Raw genomic sequence first — 24,650 nt, forward strand, 5'->3', positions numbered from 1 at the left:
CTGAAACTGCAGGGTTAACACATACAGGCAAAGTGGGCTAGACTGCCAAAGTTTTGACTGGACTGTATTAAACGTCAGTGAGTACTTTCCTAACTTCCTGGTGGCCCCCTGCACATCCATTAATTATTAAGCAGGCGTGTCCCTCAAAAGATACCTTGACTGGGAAAGCCTGCGCTCCCCAGCTATTCCCGAACTCCGAAAGTAGCTCTATCCACAAGGGTAGACCTTCTTCTACAAATGGGAACTTATTCTTCATTGCCTCAAACCCCTTCCTGAGCATCTACAGCCCCCTGAAGAGAAACCGCTTTATCGTTTACGCACGACCGGGTAATGTTATCGCACAACTGTATTTTGAGCTCTGGGCTCCTCTCTTAGTAGGGCTGGACTACATAAGTTAATTATGTTAGATAGTGAATGATCGTGTGTGGTATTGTTTCTTCATAACTGTGGTTTAATTGTGTTTTGATTATAAAGGCCTACAATAAATGTATTTTTGATACATCTGTCTAAGAGTAATCTGTGGAGTTTTGTTTTGTGTGCTCATTGTGGGCTTCCGATCACTCTCACCCATCCTGAGACTTAGGGGGTCATTCCGAGTTTGGAGGTAAGTAACATCCCTTACCGGCATGGCGCAAATAGCGTATCCGTGTTGTCACCAGTCCGCTAATAGAGGACTATTACGACATCGCGGGCATGAGCTTTACGCCATGCTGGTAAGGTAATTAGCGCCATGCCATAAAAGGCTCCCAAAATGCCCTTAGCGGCATCAAGCATAGCGCAGATAACACTACCGACATTGTTCAATGCGTCATTAGCGGGGACCGTAAATAGTGGTGACCGTAATTAGCGGTCACCGCTATTTACAGTCACCGCTAATAAGCGGAACCGGAAGTAGCGTCATTGCACAGGAACGGGAAGGAGCGCGGCGGCCATCTTTAAAAACACAATCCATTGATCCATTGCCACCCTCACCACACAGGACCCCTGGGACTCTGCTGATTTTTCCAAAACATCCACCTCCAAAACTACTATGCCTAAGGCCCTGAAGAAGGGAGCTGCCCGCATGCGAAAGGAACCTTTCAATGAGGATGAACTACAGATGCTGGTGGACAAACTGCAGGAGCATGCTGCCATTGTGTTCTCTAGCAATATGAAGAGAGAGGCAGTGCTAAAGAAGAAAGAGATCTGGGCACTTTTTGCCCAGAAGGTCAGTGCTGTGGGGAACACATCACGCACAGTAAAAGACTGTCACAAGTGCTGGGATGACCTGCGACTAAGGGTGCGCAACATCCTCTCTGTTAATCACAGCCAGGCCATGGGAACAGGGGGAGGTCCCAGTTCCCCGATAAAGCTCACCCCATGGGAGGACATATGCGCAAGCATGATAGGGATGGAAGGCATAGGAGGTGTAGGTGAGATGGAGTGTGGCGCAACAACATCGAGCGATGGAGGTGTGTCCAAAGTAAACATTGCAATGCCAAATCTGATGAAAGTCAACCAATATGTCAGTTCAAAGAGTCAAGCTATGGTTGCCCACACACACACACACTCAGTGCAAAGTAGGCTGATGCATTACAGACACATGCAGATGCCTGGTGCAAGGCAATATCGTACATGAAACATACCACACAAAGTAGGAAATGGCACGAGTCACACAGCGTGCATGTCCAAAATAGTATGCATGTCAGACAGCACTGTACCTGGCCTACATTAGTGACGCCGACATATGCCCGCATAAACCACCCATGTATCAAATAACGTGCTCATCCAAACACAAATGCTTATTACCCCCAATTGTGTGGATGAGCAAATGTACTAATGTATGTATGATGCCTATGAAAACATCACTCATGACGTCCCTCTCTCCGACCCCCACAGGCACTGACCATGTCAGCGATGGCCAGGATGCAACCTCTGCACAGGCCACACCCCGAAAAGGTCACGGGATGACAGCAACCGGCCTTCAACGTCGAGGAGACAACCCAGGGGGCGCCGTGTACTGACATGCAAGCCACCCCCGGCACCCATTGCACCGGTGCCACCAAGGCCCATGGAGTGCGAAGCACCACCACCACCTCCACCGATTGCCCAGCCTGATGATACATGAGAGACACCACCATCTGAGGAGTCGTGTTTGGCTGGGGAGGTGGCAGCCACGGCACTCCTGACTGTGGAGGACACACAGGAGGACATCTGGGTCCCCATGGAGGATGATCTTTCGGATGTGGTCCATACCCATCTCCACCGGAATCCCCCCAAGTATCGTCGCTCAATATGCAGCACACCACCACCCCGGAGCAGTCTGCTCCTGAGCATACGGGGGGACACTTCAGTCCTATTTACAGGGCTAGGGTGGCTGAGCAGGCTGGGCAGGACAGCCAGGGGTCTACTACCACCAGAGGTGCACCCGCAGGGCCGCAGCAGGCTGACCTGCTAACTGCCCTTTTGCGTGAATTCGTCCAGGATAACAGAGTGGCCAGGGAGGAGTGGCATCAGGACTTAGCCGCACTAGGTAGGTCCATCACGGACAACACTGCCTCCATGGCGAAATGATTCTCAGAGAACACCAACCGCATCGGCGAGGAGGTCTCGGCCCTCCGGCAGGTGTTAGGGCGCATAGTGGATGCCATGGCTACACTACCACAGCAGGTGGCCACACCGTCTTCCTCTAGTTCAACTCAAACAAGCCCGCTCCGCCGGACGGCCCATACCCAGCGCCGGCAAGATATGCCACCCCCTGGAGCAGGGAGTGCAAATTAGTTGTCAGGGCAGCATCATGTAGGCTCTGGAGACTCAATGGGACTTGTGTGGGGGAGTTGTGGGGGGAGGGGGATGGGGGTGAGGGTGTGTGGGGGAGTTGTGGGGGGAGGGGGTGGGGGGTGAGGGTGGTGGAGGGTTTTTTCACTTACGTTTACATTGTTACATTTAATACAACGGTTGTGTGAAAAACAAGACCTGAGTGGACATTCATCATTGCGCACGTGTCATTCATTCAGTTACAGTGCATAGTGTAGATGTAACCCCACACCCAGTGCCCTCTGTCCAACCATCATGTCACCCTCTGCTGCCATGTGTGTCACTAATATTGTGCAATCACTAACTTGCGCACAGTGCACCCCTCCTGTGCATCACCACTGCGATGATGTCCAGCCACATCTTCTTATTCCCCTTCATCATCACAAGGTGGTTGCAGTTCAATGTCAGGGGGCAGGGGCACGTTCTGGCGGATGCACATATCGTGCAGCTTGACACATCCCATGATGATCTTGGCCACCTTCTCATGCCTGTAGAGGAGTGCCCCACCCGACCGGCTGAGGCAGCGAAATCGTGCCTTCAACAGACCAAAGGTCTGCTCGATGTCCACACGGGTATGGGTATGGGTACGATTGTGGTCCTCCTCGTGCCCGTTCTGTGGGTTTCAGACAGGGGTGAGGAGCCACAGCTTCAAGGGATAGCCGCTATCACCTGCATGAGAGTCAATTAAAGGTAAATATCATGCGATTGATGATGGACAGGTGTACTAGTCACACTTGCCGGCAGATTATCGTTGGTCACATGCACATGTCCCTGGTTGTATGCAAGCCATTTTTAGGCGCTCAGTGTGTCATGTGCCATGGAATTATGGTGTGGGTTGCATCTTCAAGATGATACACGGTGTGCTCTGCCGTATTGTAGGTCATGCATTGTGTGCGCATAGTGATGTGTTTGTGTGAATTTAGTGATTTGTTGTGTTGTGTGGGATTTTCTGATGGTTAGCATTGGCAGTAGGGTCTGCAATTTTTGGCATTCTGCGCTGATTATTCACATGGTGACATGCAGCATTCCTGTGGTTGATCTGGGATATTGGGCACAACAATGTGTGAAGATCTTGCTTGCGTCACATTGCATCTGCACCTGTTTGCAGTAGTATAGTTTGTGATTGCGGTAAACCACCTCCATGGCATGGAGGCCACCTTTTGTTTCTAGAATCTCCTGGGGAGTCCGTGGTAGAGATACGTATTCCGTTGTGTGCTTGAGGTGGCCATCCGCCACTTGCTTCAGGATGCAAGTGAATGAGGGTGGGGATATGCCATGCATGTGCCACACTGTGTGCTGGTAGGTGGCTGTTGTAAGGTAGTGGAACACCAACACTACCTTCAGTAGAGGGGGGATGGCGGTCCGCATTTCAATGAGGCTGACAGTCGTGTATCATGTCCACAATGGTGTTGATGGTGTCCCGGTCCAGACGGTACAGGGTGTGGTTGTGCTGCAGGGTTGATTGGAGGGACTGGGTCTGATGTTTGGGACTGGGGGCTGCATGCGTGGTTACACTGGCTGCACTGCTGGTGCATGCGGGCCTGTCTCACCCTCCTTTTCCTGCTGCGTCTCCTCTGTGGTGCCTGCTGTTATTGTTGGTGTTGTTGCATGTGTTGCAATGCATGCATGTCCTCCTGCTGAAGTGTTGATGCTGCTATTGGATTGATCTTGGTGTGGTAAGGGGTGTGATGTGTGGGTGTGCTCCTTTTGTATGGGCCAGACTCCATTGCCTCCACCTGTGCTGATTGTGTGCACATGTGGCAGTTGGGATCACTGCACATGGCTTTTTATGGTATGTCTGCGATGACAGTATTTACGGCATGCCGTTAACCACTTTTAACACCTTCATGAAGCCGTTATTTGCATGTCCGCTTACCTTGTAATCTCCTCCAGTTTTTGGCATGCCGCTATTGCCGGCATGGTGGGTCACGTGCCTGCGCCCAGACCGCTATTAACAGTACCGTACTTTACGATGCCGCTAATAGCAGTCGGGCTGGTCAGAATAGCCCATAGCGGTAACCGATGCAGGTATTCCTTTACCGGCATCGTTGTTCCCTTAGCACCAACCTCAGAATGACCCCCTTAGTCTTGACCGCCTGCCAAGCTACTGTAGATTGATCTGGTTTGTCCAGAAGGTTCCCCTGTTCCACTAAACTAGGGTGGCCTCCTAAACATCTGCCCACCAAGTCAGAGTTTAGAAATCCAACTTAACAAATAGCAACTTTGCACACTAATCAGCACCCAAAAAACTCCTTTTGGCGATTCATGGAACAGAATTTGTGTGCCTTTCCATGGCTTAGTGCAGGCTTGTTACGTCTTTGAACGAATTCGAGTGAAGTGCGCAAGACTTGCCGCAAAGTGTGGGACGGGCCTACCCAAGGAAATAAATAGAGGGCGCAACATGCAAATACCCCATTCCCAAGGCAGAATGAGGAAGAACATGGGCGTGTCGAGGAACGGCCTACTCAGATAAACCACATGCCCATTTAAGCAAAGACACAACCAAATTTATAGATTTCATCGCACAACGTCACAGCGGAAAAGTCATGCGCATGCCTCCTAATCTTACCGCCATATGAAAGTACATTCAAAGTACAATGCATGTACAACATGCAAAGGAAACAGCACATATAAAGAATGCAATGCACACCATTCTAACGTCAGTCAGCCACAATGAATGCAGGAATACTGGAAGCCATTGGATATTGGGAACAGAAGGAGGAGGAGGATGCAGAGATCACAGATTTTCAGAACACGCACCAGGCTGTTTGGTATGCCAGACGACAAGGTGTATGCAAGGGAGTGGGAAGAAGACATTGCATCCCCCATCATATGCTCTCATGCACTCACCCACCTGGAATAGGTGCTGACAGCACTCCATGTCATTGCCACAGGCTCCTCTCAGCACACCACAGCTATTGCAGGTGTCATATCTCAAGCCACACAATCCCGCTGTCTCCACCAGGTGTTGGCCTGCATATCATCACGTGTGAGTGTGCATGGGAACATATACATGCCACTCACAGTGCAGGAAAGGCCAAGAGTGTGCCAGAAGTTCTATGCAGTAGCACACCTCACACGTACTTGGAGCCATTTTTTGTACACATGTTGTGTTACCTCCTTCTATCTCCCTATCTACTTGTGGTGTTCCCCAGGGGTCTAACCTCTCGCCCTGGCTTTTCAACCAATACCTGGCAACTCTCGCCTACTGCATTTCCATTTTGTGCTTAAGCTTTCAGTGCTATGCTGATAGTGCTATGCTGATGACACCCAACTCATTTTCAGGCTTCCCTCTGACATCTCCCCTCCTTCCCTCATCTCCGCTTGCTTAATCGCTATTCAAAATTGGTGTGCTGCCAACGATCTCTATCTAAATGCCAAAAAGACTGAGATCCTCCTCATTGGTACACCTTCCCCATCCTTTCCCCTCACTCTCTGGCTGGTATCCCTTGGCCCTCCTCCTACCCCTACCTGTGAGGTTAAGAATCTCAGGGTCATCTTTGACTCCACACTTTCCTTCTCCGCATACATCTCTGACGTCTCTAAAAAGTCAAACTTCTTACTGCACCTCCTTAGAGGTACTCTGCCTTTCCTCTCCTTCTCCCAGAAGCTTACTGTCTCCCAAGCTCTGGTTCTCTCTAGGTTGGATTACTGTAACAGCCTCTTTCTAAATCGACCTTCCTCCACTCTCTGCCCTTTACAACTAATCCAGAACAGGACTGCAAGACTTGTCCTTGGATCGTATCTCTCCAGCTCTGAAATCCCTTCATTGGCTCCCAGTGGATGCAAGGATTCAATTTAAAACCCTCTGCATTGTCCACAAGGCTTTCTGGGGCATGAGTCCAAAATACCTTCAACTATGTCTCCTTAAATACCTCCCGTCTCGAGCCCTTCGCTCCTCTACTTCTAACTCCCTTAGGTTTCAGTCGTTTTTCAAAGAAACAAGCTGGTGGCAGATCTCTGTCTTCGGCTGGGGCCTCCCTTTGGAACAGCCTCCCGGCCACCTTGAAACTTGAGGAAAACCATCTCCAGTTCCGGAAGCACCTAAAGACCTTCCTCTTTGCTTCTGCCTTTGCCCCTCTTCTCCCCTGCTGATCTGTTTTCTCTCTTGTCACCGTGCACCTGGCCACCCTCTGTCCTTGGGACCCAGGTACCTGCTCACCCTGCCTCCCTCCTGCATTGCCTACGGGCCACCCCTTGCACTGGGATCTGTATCTGTACCCATACAGTCACCCACTTTTCTTCTGCACTTATCAGATATACCCTATCTGACTAATCATGCACTTGCCACCTGCTGGCTGTGCTACCACTTTTCATTGCCTGTATTTATTTATTTATTTCACTTATTATTTATTCTGTTCTCTCCTCTGATCCGCACTTTCCACTTCTCCCACTTTCACGCACTTTCCCACTTTTCCATGCACTTGCACGTTCTTAATGTCACGGGGCCTAGTAAGAACGTTGTTTTTGTTCTCCCTTGTTCCCCTCCCTTTGCTTGATCATGCTCTGAAACACTTGTGTACAAGCACAATGTAAATAAAATATATCATATCATATCTACGCCCACCCCGATTTACACCCTGATTTACAGAGAACATTTACCGCAACCGGAAGCCTTGGCCTTCCATCAATGCGCAGGTCCTCTGTAATGCAAAATAAGTCATCATGCAAGTCAATGCCAATTTTCCTAGCAGCACACATGACAGTTACATCTACCACCAGTCACCACTCTGCTCACGCCAGGAATCCAGCAACATCAGATGAAGTAACATACAATGTAACACATAGAGCGACTATGGGCATAGTGGAGCGCATATTCAGGGTGCTCAAGTCACCTTTCCGGTCCCTTGACCACTCTGGTGGGGTATTGCTATAGTATGTAAAATCATCCTTATAGCATGTGTCCTGCACAAGGTTGCCAAACGATGTGGCATACTAGTTGATATGCAGGAGGGTCATCGCCCTCAGCCACAGCCACCATCCTTGACCTTAGTCAGCCAAAGGGCACAGAGCGAGGCTGCACACAAACAGCTTGTGCAAATATATTTCCAATGAAATCAGTCCCTGTGGAGCACACACTGTAAAGCCATGTCCCTGGTGCCATTCAATGATGAATTGGGGCCAATCCTAAGTGCCCATAACAAAACTCTGAGAATGTGTGTCTTGGAGAGGCACAATGTGTGTGGCCATAGCCATAAAATAAACTGCAAAAACACAACAGAGTCATAGCAACTGAAAACTACAGTGACCATGTTGCACACACCAAATCACACAACACAAGCAACAAAATCCCTGACCATAGACACGTGGCCACCATCAACAATAGTGCACACAGACGCACAACAACACACAGGAGAACACAAGTAGGAATGCACAGCACACGTTTGAATCCGCAACTAACACTTGTGTGGACCACTCTGGCCATAGTTTGCATGACTCACAACAATATACAGCTTGAGTGGCCACGCCATTTCCTCACCATAACAATGCACACAATTCCCATCTACATTAAAATAGTCACACAGACTGTGAAAATTGCAGGTTCACTATAAGAAAGATGCATCTCTCACCTCACACCATTCTCCTTGTGAGCCTGCTGCAGCTTTACCCTGGAATAAATCCTTCCTCCCCTCCATAGGCTCACAAACCAGTCTACTCTGCTGATATGTCGCATGAAGGCATTTGACTGCGCTGTCCTCCACAATACCAGCAAACATCTTCCCACACAGAATGCCTCAGTCCACAAAAACAACACAAGTTCAGAGAAGGAAACACATCCATGCACACAATTACACTGCTGCATGTGCCCCCATGAGTGCCATGCTACAAATGCAAGCCATAACTCTCCAGCCACCCATCACCATGTGTCCCTGCACCCATGCAGCCTCACACGTCCACCTCAGGCCAATGCACGTAAAACATCACACACAGTGACATCTTATGCACCCACAAAACGTACACTACCTGCCCCCCTGAGTGCTATGCATTGAAGGACCAGGTACCACGTACTCCTTGTTTTGGTGAGGAGACATTGTGAACACGCTGATCCTGCTGGAGTAAGAATGACAGTGAGAGGACTCCCAAATAGAGATCACTGAGAGGTTGGAAACCCAGGTTCCCCTTGGAAGCACTCCCAATGCCACAATATGGCATCCCCTGATTAAGGTGGCAACAGGAAAGTGCAGTAAACACTGGCAGGGGAACCTATGATGGAATGCAAAAATGTCATCAATGGCAGTGAAGGCAGCATTCGGCAGAAGGTAGGTGGTCAAAGAGGCAGAAGTAATGTAGGCAGGACACAGAGGCAACTGGCATAAAAGAGACAAGTAGACAAGAGAAAGTAATGAGAAACGGAGGTCAAGGAGACTACCACACAAAAGGGAGCAGGGAACAGGCAAGAGGAAGGGAAGGCAGAGCTCAAAGGGACTGGACAGAATGGGGACCTATGTACTGAGAACTGAAGGGAGCATTGAAATGTACTGAGCAGCTTTCAACAGGCAGTAACATATCTGCTAGTGTACCGTGCATGGTACATGTCCTCATGGCAAACAACAACACCATGCCAATGGTGTGTTCCTGGTGTCTGTGGTAAACAACACCCAGAAGGGGAAGAAGGACCAGGAGTGGACTTCTAGCATGGCTAGACATGTCATGAAAGGCTTAGTAAACGGGATGCTGCGCGGCAGAAAAGACACAAGCAATCACTCACCAGACTCCTATCAACATGTGTCCCTGCACCGTTGCAGCCCGACCTGCTCACCTCTGTAGAACTCATAAATAAACACCCTACAGTGACAGCCTACCTCACACAAATCACCCTGCAAACTGTGCCCCCTGATTGCCATGCAAGAACAGCAAGCATAGACTCACCAGCCTACCATCACCATGTGTCCTGCTCACCTCAGTCCAAGGCAAAAAAACAACCCACACAGTGCCAGACTCCCTGCCATCAACTACACCATAAACTATGCCGCCTTGAGGGACTTCAACTTACCTGCAAAATGTACCCACCTGTCTTGCATTCACAACATAACCCCTGAAACAACACTCTAAGCTTGCAAAGACATGTATTTCATTAAAATCAAGAAACTGAACAGCTAAGAATACTCCCATATGAATCAAGGAAACTGCCAAGGAGCACACAGTGTCAACGTCCAGAAGTACAAACAACAGAGCATGAACAACTATCAATCTTACGACAGTGAAACTCACCAACAAAGAATTCACTGACAGTGAAGAAAACAGATTTCAAACACAGTATGCCATGCACTCTGGAAACAGGTGTCAGTCAGCCCTGGGATGCGGGCACAAGTGGGTCATTGACTGCAGGCATACAACTTTTTCACACCCACTGTCAGGTGTCACACATGCCTTTGGGTCACCCATGGATGCAGGGGAGGAAATGGACACCTAGTGATGAGGTGAAGGTCTGGGGAGTAGAAGTACAAGTGGGAGCTGATGTGAAGGATGACCGAGTGAAATAGGGAGACAGAACACAAAGTGACAAATGTCTAGCTGTGGAGTGGCGAGAGAGAAACAGGGTAATAGTAGTGCAGGGAGGAGACTGGCTGGTGGGAAGATCAGGAGAGAGATGATGGCTGTCACAGTGGGTGAGGGCAGAGAGAAGGTGGTGACGAGACGAAGACAGAGACGTAAAGTCTGAGAAAAATGCACCATGGTCTGAGAACCTGGAAGGCGCATAGATGGACAAATAGCACTTGTTGCGGGTGTGGAGGGACAAAAGTGGGTGAGCGGAAGGGCAGACTGGGAAACAAAGGCCACCTGTGAAAGGGCAATCCTGCGCTTCTTATCACAAAAACAACATGCTCAATCCACCATGGCATGTAAACCAAAAAAACACACATGTCTGCAATGTCTATGCAAATAAGTCAATTCAACCACATCTCCAGACACTGCACCAACCACAACCCCCCCCCTGTTGGACACCACAGTAAATGCACATGACCTCAATACCGAGCTGTTGTCTCACCCTCCAACAGACCACACTGTCTCAGTAATTATGTGGGATCATAGAGTGCACTGGCAACCCCTACAGGGACAATTAGTGAACAGAAGCTGGGGAGTGGCCAATGTACCACATGCATGTCACCACTCTGTACACACACACTGTGCAGTCACTCGCACTGCTGGATTTGAACAACTAATGATTTAAAAACAAAGTCATGCAATACATCCAGGTGGAGAGGACATACCGAAAACAACAATGAACAACACTTTACTTGATTGGGGTATACAGGTAAAGTCTGTTAGGGGTACACATGCATAAACCAGTCCAACCCTAGATGCGCCAAGGGTGCTAAACCTGTGTTGTGGAGTCAATGGAGACAAATGGCCCGATTGGTGTTACCACAGTGAAGGCCATGAAAGGGAGCAGTAGAGGACGTTTAGACCTGACAATGGACGTTTGTATAGAAGTGGAATTGTAGCATGGCAGGCCATTTGAATGGATAAGGGAGTGGACTAGGCTCTGGCACAGGTCTAAGAGAAGTGTGGACATGGAGTACACCTGCAGAGCCCCTTAGGACACATGGGGTGGGGGAGGAGAAGGGTGGAAGTAAGAAGACATCATAACGGTCAGTGAGGCAAGTGGTGAACAACCAAAAACACAGAGAATGCAGGGTATGAATGTGGATCTAGATCCAAAATTTGGCAAATACTGCCAATGCCTCAAGTGTGGTAAGTGCTGCACATTCCCATTATTTGGCTGTCAGTTGTGCAAGGGCAACCTCAAAAAAACAATTGAACATTCACTGATGTGGAAGGGTACGCACACACACATGAATGTGGACAGACACGTAAACACTGACATTCACTGTGACTAAATGATTACACCCGCAGAAAGTAAATGTGTGAGAATGCATGCAAAAATGGTGGTGATGACTAATACATATATAACATGATAGACCATGTTTATCCTTACCTGCTGACAGAGCTGTCCTGATGTGATTCCCTCATCATCTCCACCGGGAGCTGTACGTCCACATTTGTGAATGGTGTGCCTGGCAGAGGGCATGGGGACTAGCGAGGTGAAAGGATGCAAGGTGGACCTCCCATGGAGTACAGTCACTGGATGAATCAGGATTACTGCAACAACATGGGACAGTGTATGTCACCAGCCATGGTGGCAAATCATGCATACTGCACATTTGTGCAAAAACGCCAGAAACCCATTGTTACCTGCAAATGTCATTCTGTTGTCCTCAAGTCAACCATGGCAGTTGTCACCACTTTGCATGGCTTTATCTCCAGTACTGCACTAATTTTTCCCTTCAGAGGGCAACAGAGCATCTCTCAAGGTCAGAAAATTCAATAAAAATAGTCCATCTCGGACAGGGTAGAAAGCAACACATGCCTCCATCCTGGACAGGGGTATGGAAAAATAAGAAAAGTGTGTCCAATCTGATCAAAGGGACAACAAAAAAATCAGACCACACCGATTAGATTAAAACAAAAAGAAAAATGTCCATCCTCGACTGGGGGTAAAAAAATGTCCACCCTGGAGGGTGGAAGGGGAGGGTGTCCATATCCACACAAGTGGACCACAACAAAAAAAAAGGAAAAAAAAAGAATAATTTCTTTAGGGGGTCATGGACATCACAGCGTAGGTGGCTGAGGAGGCATGGGTGTGCTGCGTCCCCATCCTGTGGTGGATCTGCAGGTGGTTGTGGGGGTGGCAGTGATCCAGCCCATGCAGTGCAAATGGCCTGGTCTTCATTGGCCATGGCGAGCCGTGACACAGATGCATGCACGAGCACCATAAAGGTGGTGAGGTCACAATGAGCTTCATTCCAAATGGCCAGAGGGTCTGTATGTGCGCTCACTTGTGATGCATCAAATTGCTGGGACAGTGTCTGCCTCAAGGCATCCATCTCCTCATGGAGTTGTGTCCTTGTGGCTGAGAGTTCATCATGCAGTGAAGCCCTCAAGCCCTCCATCTCACTACGATTGGATATACAAGATGCCAACATCTCCCGCCTCATAGACTCTCTATGTGCCCTAGCATCTGCACGTAGGGATTTCTGCAGACACTTCAGATCAATCCGTTGGCCGTTGATGTTGGCCTCCACAGCTAGTTTTTTGGAGCGCTTTGAGAACCGCATGTTTTGTTGCTGTTGTGCATCCTGGACTACTGGTGTGGACATGCACTTGGCTAGGTGATCCATGCCCCCTGCAATATGACTCCACCTGTTGCCATGCTGGATGATGGCACGCAACATGTGTTGCTGCCACACTACTGTCTCTCCAGCATGCACACATCCACATGTGTGTGTGGGCCAAGGTGGTGTGATGCAAGGGATCAGTCCCATTGCTGCGGTGCCCCTGTCATTGGCTGCAGGTCTGCAACCCTTCATTGGACATCAGCCCCAGAACCTAACACCAATTCATGGGAGGAAGGTCTTGCAGCCGTAACCTATGCAGATGTGGTGCTCACCACTGACCGGCCATGTGATGCCTGCTGCACCACCGCAGACTCAACAGCCCCATCTGATCTGCCCATTGGGGCACTCACCTTCTCCCTCTGTGAGGCATCCACTTCTGGTTCTTCACCCAAATTAGCAGAGTCAAAAGAGTCCAAAGAGGCAGGATCATGACTGATAATCGCCTGTAACACCTGCAGATTTTCAGGGTGAAGGGCATCATGGCCTCCACTGGTGGACTGACGTACCAGCACCTCATTTTCCTCCTCCTCCTCCTCTGTATCCTCTGCATCATCACCTACACATGGAAAGAGAAAGACAGTTAAACCATGTGTTCCTGACAAACATGCACATGTACAACAAAGTGAAGACAGACACAAAATGGCTGGAAAACCATACATCTGACATCATGACTTGGCACACTGTGAGCTGTAAGCCACGGATGTGTGGCATTTGCTGACATGCAGCACTCCCCCAACCCCAGTCCTGTCCATGCCAGTAGTAGACACATAGATGTACAAAAGTGGCATACACACTTAATGATGGACCATGTAACAAGCATTTCAACACACAACCCAGGGACAAGAACTGCACCTGGGGCATTGTAATGCTGAAGGCCAGCAGATAGCATCAGTTAGCCGACCAAATCCACAGATACTACCAAGATCGAAATATGACGGACAATACATGATTGCAAATTTGTACTGATAATAATGTCATGGCAAATCACACATGTAGACTGCTCATCCATTACTCTTTATTGCTTCATATGCCGCATGCCTATAATGCCAAACAGTGATGTCCTTGCCAAAGTGCTCCTGTGGATGCATTGGGAAATGACCTTAATGCATTCTTTCACCATCAGCATCCTCACCATCCACCCAACATGCCAACCACTGCCACATCCCACCTAAATGTGACTCTGCACCCTGATCAGGACAGCACAGTTCATTATCTCATTGTGCAGAGCTTAGTTCATGCACAATCAATAACATGATAAGTGTGCAGCAATGATGTGTGCGCATGCCAATTCACAACCCTCTCAGTGAAAGCCTCCCTGTGTGTTGCCAAAATTTGACTGCAAATATGAATGTTACTGTCTGGTGTGTCACATCAATGACGATACCAACTGTACCTTCACCCTGTGTGTGGATTCACATGGCTGCAAGTCCCTAGCTGTATGCTGAGCACAATGCATGAATATGCATTGGCAAATCACAATGGGTGTGATGACAGTGCCTTTCAAATGTCATTGTCATACAAAGTGTCAGCCGATGACTGGCTATGAGTGAGTGACTGGCTGTAATTGACTGACTCTTTGTATGACACTGGCCCTCATTACGACCCTGGCGGAGAACCATGGTGCAATTTGCACCATGGTCCATGGCGCTAAGCTGCCAACTCCGCCATGGTGGTTGGCGGACTTACCGCCCCATTCCGACCTTGGCAGGGCGGTAAGTCCCCAATCCCCATTTACCCTTCCTCATTCCCATTTTTGCCCCATAGGGTATAATAGGAGTGGGGAAGGCGTTAATTACGCCACCGTAAATTACGGTGGCGTAATTAACAACAAGTCCCGTAGCGCCATGGATTTTTCCGCCTGCAAAAAGCAGGCGTATAAATCACCATGGCGCTACGGGAACTCGTACTCAGGCGGAAAGGGGCGCCATGGTTTACGCCGGCGTAAACCCCTTTCCGCCAGGGTCGTAATGAGGGCCACTGTCATGTAATGGGCGCTGTAATCTCACTCAATGCGAAGTGTCACTGCACATTGTGTGTGTTTGCTGTGCACCATATTTGTCTTTGTCCTGTGTGACTGCGCAACTTAGTAGTCCCTTGTGCCACCTCTATGCCACTTGTACATTCAATAGTGCACTGTGAAAATTGACATTGTATGTAATACGAGTGTGCCAATCAAATGGATCTATCACATAATTCTCATGAATAATCCTTTTCTGAATTAGTTGAAGGGGACGAAGGGAGGAAGAAAGAAGATTGAGGAAGAGGCTGATATAGTAGTCACACCTAGAAAGACCCATAGCTCTGGAGACATTGAGTTTCTGGGGGGAAAGTAAGGAAAGGGACAATATCTCTGTGGATGTGCAGATGATAGTGGGACTTCTTAGTAAGGTCTGTGATGCGAGGAGAAAAGGAGAAGGAGGAATCAAAGATGACACCAATGGTTTTTGCCTCACAGGATGGAGAGGGGAGGGGGCCCATAGAGGGCAGTCATAAGGAGATAGGGAAGGAGGGAGCAGGGGTCCCATTGCAAAGGATCTCAGTCTTACTGGCATTAAGACAGAGATCATTGGCAGTACACCAAGACTGAATGAATGTCTTATGATGGTTTTGTTGACTCTTATTGTGGATGGTTTACCACCTCTTCACATGTATTTCCACACGTTCCACAGGTTTACGTTGTATGTGGTACTGGTGTCATCTGTATTGCCTTTGCATATTTGCTACTGGAGGTAGTGTTTCTTTTGCATTGTTTGCACAGTGTGTCAGTGTTGTTGCCGTGGAGGCTTCTGTGGGGTGTGTGATGATGTACATACAGTATGGATGCAGTGATGTGTGTATGGCTTATGCACTTTATTGTTGACTCTCATTGGAGATGGATTGCCACCTGTTCATGTGTATTTGAACACTTTTGCGTTGTTTTCTTTTAAGGTCCACTGTTGTTCATTTTGTGAATTCTTGGGATTGTGTAGGTGCTGCAGTGGGAAGTGGGCTCACTGTGGATAGGTGGCATGGACACATCACTTGTGCATTTTACATTTCATTGCTGTGTCACTCCCATGTCATGCTGTCACACCGCGGCCGTGGAAACTCTGGGCAAGATGGAGGCGGTATCGAGCCTCTGTGCCGGTCCGCTTGACGCGCTAGTCGTCTTGGACCGGCAGGTATAACAAGAGACCACGCCCCCTGCAACTCGCGTTGCAACTCGCTTTCGTTAGTCTCTTGACTTTCGCCCGCGCAGCAGTGCCCCGTCCAGGGTGCATTATTTCTCTTGCTCCCTCTGGTCCTTTGCTATCCTGACCGCTCCGACTGAGTATTTCTTATGCTCGTATTCCCTGTCACCCGGTTGCGGTGTGTTCTGTGTCCGCGACTCCTTACTACGTTCGTGTCTTTAACTCTTTCTCTCTCTCCCGCTCGCTTTCTCTCTCTCTCCCGCTCGCTCTCTCTCTCTCTTTCTCTCTCGCTCTCCCTCTCTCTCTCGCACTCGCACTCTCTCTTTTCTCTCTCTCTCTCGCGCTCGCACTCTCTCTCTCTCACGATCTCTTCCTCTTTCATCGTTCACTCCTCTCTTACCTTCCTCCAGAGTTCTATTGTGGCAATCCTTCCTCTTTAAAGCCTCCCGTCTGGAACAGTTCCTCGCTTCCAGTGATAGGGCGAACCCCATTCTCTCCCAGAGCTTCGCTTGGAACAAACCCCTTTCCGGGGAAATCAGACCTTCTGTTAACTTACGGTTTCAGCCGATACAGGACAACGCCAGCCTCTCCAGTCTCCTATCTCCAGTCTCCTATCTCCAATCTCCAGTCTCCAGTCTTCACATCGGATTTGCCAATACCATCAATTGACACACAGGGTTTTTTCTGCCTTAACAGGCTTTTTCCCTGTTTGAGGAGCGGACTCCCCTGGGTTCACCTGACTGCCAGATCCATCGGCGGGCAAGGTGGCCTCGGGGGGAGACCGTCCCTATCTCTTCGAACGGAAGAAGGGAAGAAGGACTAACCAGTCAAACGACGAAAGAGGGAGTTCCCAGACAGAAAGAAGAAGGAGACCAAAGTCATCAAACCCTGCTGAAGTACCAGGTGAGGAGTCTCAGGGGGACGGAACTTTTACACACTCTGACACATGCTCACACACCCACCTACTTCTGCAGTTATACAGTTATACACTGCCAGCTCTCATGTCACACACCACCTCTGCCACTGGAATGCAGTTGTGTCCCATGTTTGCTGTTTCTGTGTGGTGGCACACATTTCCTGTGTCACTAAGTCACACACTCTCTGATTGGCTTCTCATCACCCATGCACAAGCCTGCCATGTTTTTGTCCCTGAGAGGGACTTTGCAACCAATACCACCCGTGGATATGCCCAATCTCTGATTCTGTGTACTTCTGTCCTCAATAGGTATTCACTTGTTGTGCTTTGAGGCCTTTGCAATGATACATGGCCAATATGCATATGCCACTTTGCATTCCATTCACATTTCACATGTACATGGGGTGGCCAGCGTGTAGGTGGTGCAACAGTGTGCTGTCCAGTTGAGGTGCTGCAGATCCAGGTCTGCCAGGGAGTGACAGAAGATTCTCCAGTCCTGGATTCAACACCAGTGCTAACAATTGATGATGTTGATCGTGGACATGTGGCAGATCTGCTTCATTGTGGAGGCAGATCACAGAGGTCCAGGTAAGCTGCAGCTACCCATTGTACTGGTAGGGTGGCAGTCTGCCATGGGGCTGCCTGGGGACAGTGTCAGAGGTGAGGGGGGCTGGTGGGTGGTGTCAGGACTGGAGGGGGCTGCCTGGGGGTCATGTCGGAGGAGGGGGGGCTGGTGGGTGGTGACAGCACTTGAGGGGGCTGTCTAGGGTATTGGCAGAGGTGAGGGGGGCTGGTTGATGGAGTTAGGACATGAGGGGGCTGCCTGGGGATAGTGTTGTAGGTGAGGGGGGCTGGTGTGTGGTGTTGGAACTTGAGGAGGCTGCCTGTGGTATTGGCAAGGGTGAGGGGGGCTGGTGGGTGGTGTCAGGATTTGAGGGGGCTGACTGGGGATAGTATCGGATGTGAAGTAGGCTTTGGGTGGTGTCAGGATTTGAGGGGGCTGCCTGGGGATAGAGCCAGATATTAGGGGGGCTGGTGGTTGGTGTCAGGACTTGAGGGGGCCGCCTGGGGTATTGGCAGAGGTGAGGGGGTTAGCAGGTGGTGTCAGGACTTGAGGGGGCTGCCTGGGCATAGTGGTGTACGTACCGTGGGCTGGTGGGTGGTGCCAGGGCTTGAGGGGGCTGCATGGGGTACTGACGGAGGTGAGGGGAGCTGGTGGGTGGTGTCAGGACTTGAGGGGGCTGCCTGGGCATAGTGGCGTATGTAAGGGGGCTGGTGGGTGGTGTCAGGGCTTAAGGGGGCTGCCTGAGGATAGTGTTGGAGGTTAGGGGGGCTGGTGGGTGATGTCAGGACTTGAGGGGTTGCCTGGGGTACTGGCGAGGTGTGGGGGGCTGGTGGGTGGCATCAGGACTTGAGGGGACTGTCTGGGGTATTGGCGGAGGTGAGGGGGGCTGGTGGGTGGAGTTAGGACGTGAGGGGGTTCCTGGGGATAGTGTCGTAAGTGAGGGGGGCTGGTGTGTGGTGTTGGAACTTGAGGGGGCTGCCTGGGGTATTGGCAAGGGTGAGGGGGGCTGGTGGGTGTTCTCAGGACTTAAGGAGGCTACCTGGGGATAGTGTGGGGTGTGAGGTAGGCTTTGGGTGGTTTCAGGGCTCGAGGGGGCTGTCTGGGGATAGAGTCGGAGGTGAGGGGGGCTGGTGGGTGGTGTCAGGACTTGAGGGGGCTGCCTTGGGATAGTGTTGTAGGTTAGGGGGGCTGGTGGTTGGTGTCAGGACTTGAAGGTCTGCCTAGGGTATTGGCAGATGTGAGGGGGGCTTGTGGGTGGTGTCAGGTTTGAGGGGTCTTCTTGGGATAGTGTCAGAGGTGAGGTGGCCTGGTGGGTGGTGTCAGGGCTTGAGGAGTGTGCCTGGGATAGTGTCAGAGGTGAGGGGGCTGGTGGGTCGTGCCTGGACTTGAGGGGGCTGCTCTGACTTAGGAATATATGATGCCTTTTCTGTGCCTTGGGTGTAGGGGGGACAGTTTGCAGTTTTGCCCCGGTGCAGTCGTTACTAACGGGATACAGCATGTACTTTTTCAGGGGTGCACTCGTGACTTATGGGCATTGCGTGCAGTTCCACAGAGGTGCAGCCTTGATTTACAGGATGCCATACGTACATAGGTAGCAGGGGTGCAGTCTGTTGCTTACGGAGCACAGTGTGCAGTTTTGCAGCAGTGACCCGGTTATTTACAGGGTTTGCTTGCAGTCTTGCCAGGGTGCAGACCTGATTTACGTGGGACCGGGTGCAGTTTCGCAGGGGTGCTGGATTGTAGGCCAGAGGTGGATGCAAAGGTTTGCTCCTGGGTTGGTCTTTGCAATGGTTTTGATTTGCGTGGGGGCGTGTTGTGGGCGTTCCTAGTGCCGCTTGGTTTGCTTTGAGGGTCGGGTTATTTTGCACTTTGGAATCCATAAAAACGCAGTTTGAGCAGAGACTTTTGTGTGCAAATGTATTGTTTACTTTGCGGGGTCTATGCGCTTATTCTGTAAATCGGCCCCTAAGTGCTTTAGGGATTCATTGTGGGCATGACAATATCGGCAGATTGAATCACCCACTTCATTTTCGTTCCAACGGCATTGATTTTTCCTATTCGAAAAAAGATTTAAGCAAAAATTCATAACATTTCTGGCAAAAACAAAGAGGGATACACTAATAAATATGGAGCAGATCCTAATTTCAGTTTGCCCTATTTAAATCTTTATTGTACTTATAACTATAACATTTTTCACCAGTATTTATCCAATCAAGATTACAATAAAAACAATATTTGCCAACCAGGGATTCTAAAACGGCCTCTTCCATACTACTGGCGGCCTTTTGAAGTTGGGCCATACAGTGCTGAACAAGCAGGTTTTCTGTTCCAAGGCTTCCTCTGTCCATGTGTTCATGACCGATATTCGTGGTGGCTGAATTCATTTTGAGCACAAGAGGAGCCTCTTCCACAGTACCTTTGCATTTATTGAGGTGAGGCCCAATTCTAATGTTATGACAACCACCAGCACTGAATTCGGAAGAGTCAAGGTACTTTTCCACATCGTTCCCTCAATGTATTCAAAGTCATAATCAACCAGCTGATGCAGAATTTCCAAGCTAAAGGAGATCATGTGGACCACCTTTGCCTCATACAACATAAGCATTGGTTTAATGGAAAGTGTACCCTAACGCAGATGTAAAACTTTCATCTGGCTTACCATTTGCTTAGTTTTACTGATGATGTGCTCCATCAGGAACACCATCCCCTTTGCTCCACAAATGTGGAATCCCAAGTATTTTAAGTCTCGAAATTACTCGATTTTTTTCACGGTCCAACTAGTACAGGCTTTTCTATGGCCTACATGTATCACCATAGTTTTCTATTTTGCTGTGCTAATTGGCAGGGCAATATCCTTGCCATACTGACCAAAGGACTTCAAGAGGCACTGGATACCAACCTTGGAAGGATCCAAGAGCAGGATGTCATTGTCATAGTGAAACTAGAATGTTTTGTACCCAAACACGGAGAGGGAGGCAAAAACTGCATCTACCAATGCCAGTTACATATCCGACATACAGATGTTAAATAAGGCGGGCGCCAACACAGCCCTGGTGCAACCCATTAGATGTATAGATGTCAGAAGACAAATTACCCCCTTGAATTAGTCTTATTCTTGTGTCTTTTCAGAGTGTAGTTTGATCACAATGGAGAGAAAATGATTAGGAATCCCCCGTTTCTTTAATTTGTGCCAAAGCACACTTCTCTCAACTCTATCGAATGCCATCGACAAGTTGATGTATTCGATGTAGGTCTCAGTGGTGCGCTTTTACCAGATAACCTGTCGCAAATAATCAATGATAAAGCCCCCAGTTGTGGTTCCGACCCCCTTTTGCACACCTATTTGGTTTGGCTTCAGGACAACGCTACTAACAGCCCATGAGGATAGCTCAGCTAAGACAAGAGATGCAAAGATTTTAGAATCCACATCTAAAAGAGCTACCTACCTATAGTTTGAGGGGCTAAACTTGTCATATTTACTGAAAATAGGTACGATTGTGGCGGGTGCCATGAATTTGGAAACCTATGATAGAAAAGGACAGATTCAAACACTCCAAGCAGCAAGGAGGCCCATAAAGCGGTGGGTTGGGGGGGGGGATCTTTCAAACAGCATTGAGTTCCGGGGCTCTAGACTGGCTAAGGTTCCGAATCAGCCAGTCAATATCTCCCTGGTTGAAATCTACACAGCATACAGGCTGGCTATGAGTGGTTGCTGGTCCGTATAACTTTGTAAAGTCTCTCGGATGGGGCACTCCTGCCTTCTCACTTGGGAAGTTTGTCTCCCATTCAAGATCTGATTAAATGTTCTTCTCGGACTTATTCAGAATACAGTTCAAAACGCTCTCCCCTGCTTTCAGGTGCTTCATCACTCATGAACCATTCAATTGACGTTTATATTTGTATATCATCTTTTTTCCTCTTTTAGAATGAGTTGACATTCCAGAGTATTTAGCTTTGCACTTTTAGCAAGTCTAATATTCGGTCACATCTCTTTCTTAAGTTGTTGTATTTCGGGCTCATAACTGCCCCTTCTAGTGATCGCAAACAACACCAGGGTTTGAAAGTTTGGAATGTTTCCATACAGTATTTTGGCAAATAAATCGTAAAGAGGTACACAGTGCTTTAAGTGGGGTAAGAAATTGAGGGGGGGCTCGTTTGGGGGCGTGGCTTCCATTGTGGGCGTGCACAAATCCTAGTAAGGTGCGCAAACAAATATATAAATGTATGTGAGCATGTATATGTTTGTATGCGTACTACTATGGTTTGTGTATTTTTCAAGCCTTCTTTTATATACATAACAATGTTACATATTTTGATGTTTATAAAAGGTGGCTTGAAAGTGCACGAACCATAGTAAGGTACTCACACTTGTGTGCTTACCTTACTATGGTTTGTGTACTTTTCAAGCTGCCTTTTATAAACATAGACATTTGCAACATATGTCTATGTTCATAAAAGATGGCTTGAAACATAGGCATCTTTTATAAAGCGTTGAGGACGGACAAAACGCAAGGTGGCTTTATCCCTCGACAAAGCTTTAATAAAAGATGCCTTGAATTGTGTACGATTCATGCCGTCTGTTATAAACATAGAAATATTTCTACGTTTATAAAAGATGGCTTAAACGTACACAGTTCAAGGCATCTTTTATAAAGCCTTGGCCCGAGGCGTCTTTCACCCTCTACGAACCCGCGGGCTCAGTGATCTAATCTGCATATTAGATCATGGAGCCCGCGGGTTTGCTAAGGGTCAGTGACCTGGCGAGGGCAATCAAAGGGACTCTAACTTCCTATGATGGCCCCTCAGATGAGGGGTCATCAGAGGAAGTTAAAGTGACTGACGGAAGTGCCAGCCAGTTACAGCAACGCTGTGCCTGGCTGGCACTTCTGTCAGCTTGCCTGATGTTAAAGTGGCGGGCGCATCTCCCGTTGCGGATAATGCGTCCTGCCATGGCGTGGTGGGACCGGGGGCCCCGGCAGAGCCCCGGCTCATCTCCACCCCGACAGGCCCCGGCCCACTTAAAGCACACATACATCCCTCGGCTTGCCTCAATAAACATATCCATAAACCTAGACATGTTCTTGTTGTCCCATGGTATTTACTTCCACTTGCTTGGCCCTTCTTCCTGCCTCACCTGGATATAAGCATGTACATTTTCCATGGGCATCTTGGGAACAGCTCAGAGGAGGCAAAACTGAAGTCAATCCTTGAGGACTGGTCCCCACGATGCCAAGTGGGATTTCCTTCCAGATTTCGCCCCAGGTTCCTTTGAATCAAGAAGGTCACTCACTTTGCTCCCGGACCCAAGTGAATTCTTTAAACTGGGAATGTCTCCGCGGCAGTTCGTGTTAAAAACCCTTGCTACTAGAACGTGGTATGGACCCTCATGGCACTGATGGTCCATGAGGATAATTTTCAGCCTCTCAAGTAACACGTCTTTCTTCATTTGTCGATTAGTACAATACGGGTTGATGATCAGTATTGTGCCCAGGTCACAACGAGTAGTTATTCACACGGTCTGGGTACAGGGAGGATGGGATTGAATGGATACAACTAAAGGGGGCCACGCTTGTTTTACTGCTGTCAGTAGACCTCGCTGCGGCCTCCCAAGTGGATTTTTCAAAGTAATTTTATGGCACGTAATGAAACCATCAAAGGGAATGTTTTCTTTCAAGAAAGATTCCTGTATCAGAATTAAATCAACTTCGCCCAGTTTCACAAGTACATTTCCTAGAGAGGCTAGATGTTTGAAGCCACAGGAATTCCAGCAAACAACACTAATAACCCATTGTATCTGTCTGGCCCGCTAGTTCAATGTCCCTGGACAATTCTGGGACCCAGACCCACTTTCCTTGCTCCAAAGGATTCAACTGGTGAGAAGCGGGTTTTGTGTTTCCAGACACACGATGTCTACCACCTCCTGTACTCCACTCCAGCCAACTATTGGCCATAGGATTCTCATTATAAAAAACTCACGTCAATACCTGTCTTAGATTATCAATGTGGGACAGCAAGTGGTTTCAGACCAAAGCTGAAGGAATGTAAATCACTGTGATGTCTGGTCTGTTGTCCGAAATTAATTCCACTCTTGAGATGTCCCCCGATTTTATGATTCTTACGACTGGTGTTTCGTGAAGCATTGACAAGATTGTACTTCCATTCATGATTACCTTGTCCACTCTCACAAACAAACAAAAAATCATTCCATTAAGAGCTGGGGCACCCTTTCGTAGAAAGCACCATTACCTCCCTTCTTGATTGGCCCTTAACCACCCTATGAAGGGTGGGGGATCCCAACTGCTCATGTTTGGATGAGAACCCCCAAGCGAAGGGTCATTTGCAGGGTATCCACACTGGGTCAGCACGCTCCTCCAAAATGTGGAGGAGCCAGGAAGTTGACCTAACAGATCCACTGAAGTGATGACAAGAGTGGTCCCCTCATTGTCCATAGCACTACATTTTATACTTGTGGGCACCTCCTGGGTGATAGGGTGCTGAGAGCAGGGTGTATGTTGTAGAGCAGCATCCAAGGAACGCTGGACAGTTTGGCAGCCCACTTCGGATGGCCACACTTAAGATTGACCATTTATCCTATCCAAGGCTATAGCTCTCTTTGATTTAGGATTATTCTTAGTGACGATCAATGCCCCGTTTGCTTGTTTTCCAGTGGGGCCTCCGATCTCTGGAGTTGATGCACTGCCTTCTCTGCTCACCTGCGTCCTAGTAAGGGATAAAGTCAGTAAAAATGTCAGTTTCAAACCTTTCTTTGATTTACATCCGTTCATGTTTTTAAGCTTGCGCTCTTAAGGAGCGCACTCCTGGGGCATTGCCCCCCTAACCTCCACCCCTACTTGTTTCGTTTTTTTCTTGTGGATTTAACAGGCTTACGCCTAAGGTCCATGGGAGATGCACTACCGCTCATCTCGCAGGGGAGTTGTGCCAACCTAACAAACTCTTGCAAGACAGACTCGGACAGTGGGGTAAGATCCCAGTCATCTGGCTCAGTGGTCGTTAATAATGGT

Source organism: Ambystoma mexicanum, chromosome 1p (genome assembly GCF_040938575.1).
Source record: "Ambystoma mexicanum isolate Mex_15411 chromosome 1p, UKY_AmexF1_1, whole genome shotgun sequence".
In the NCBI taxonomy this organism is placed as follows: Eukaryota; Metazoa; Chordata; class Amphibia; order Caudata; family Ambystomatidae; genus Ambystoma; species Ambystoma mexicanum.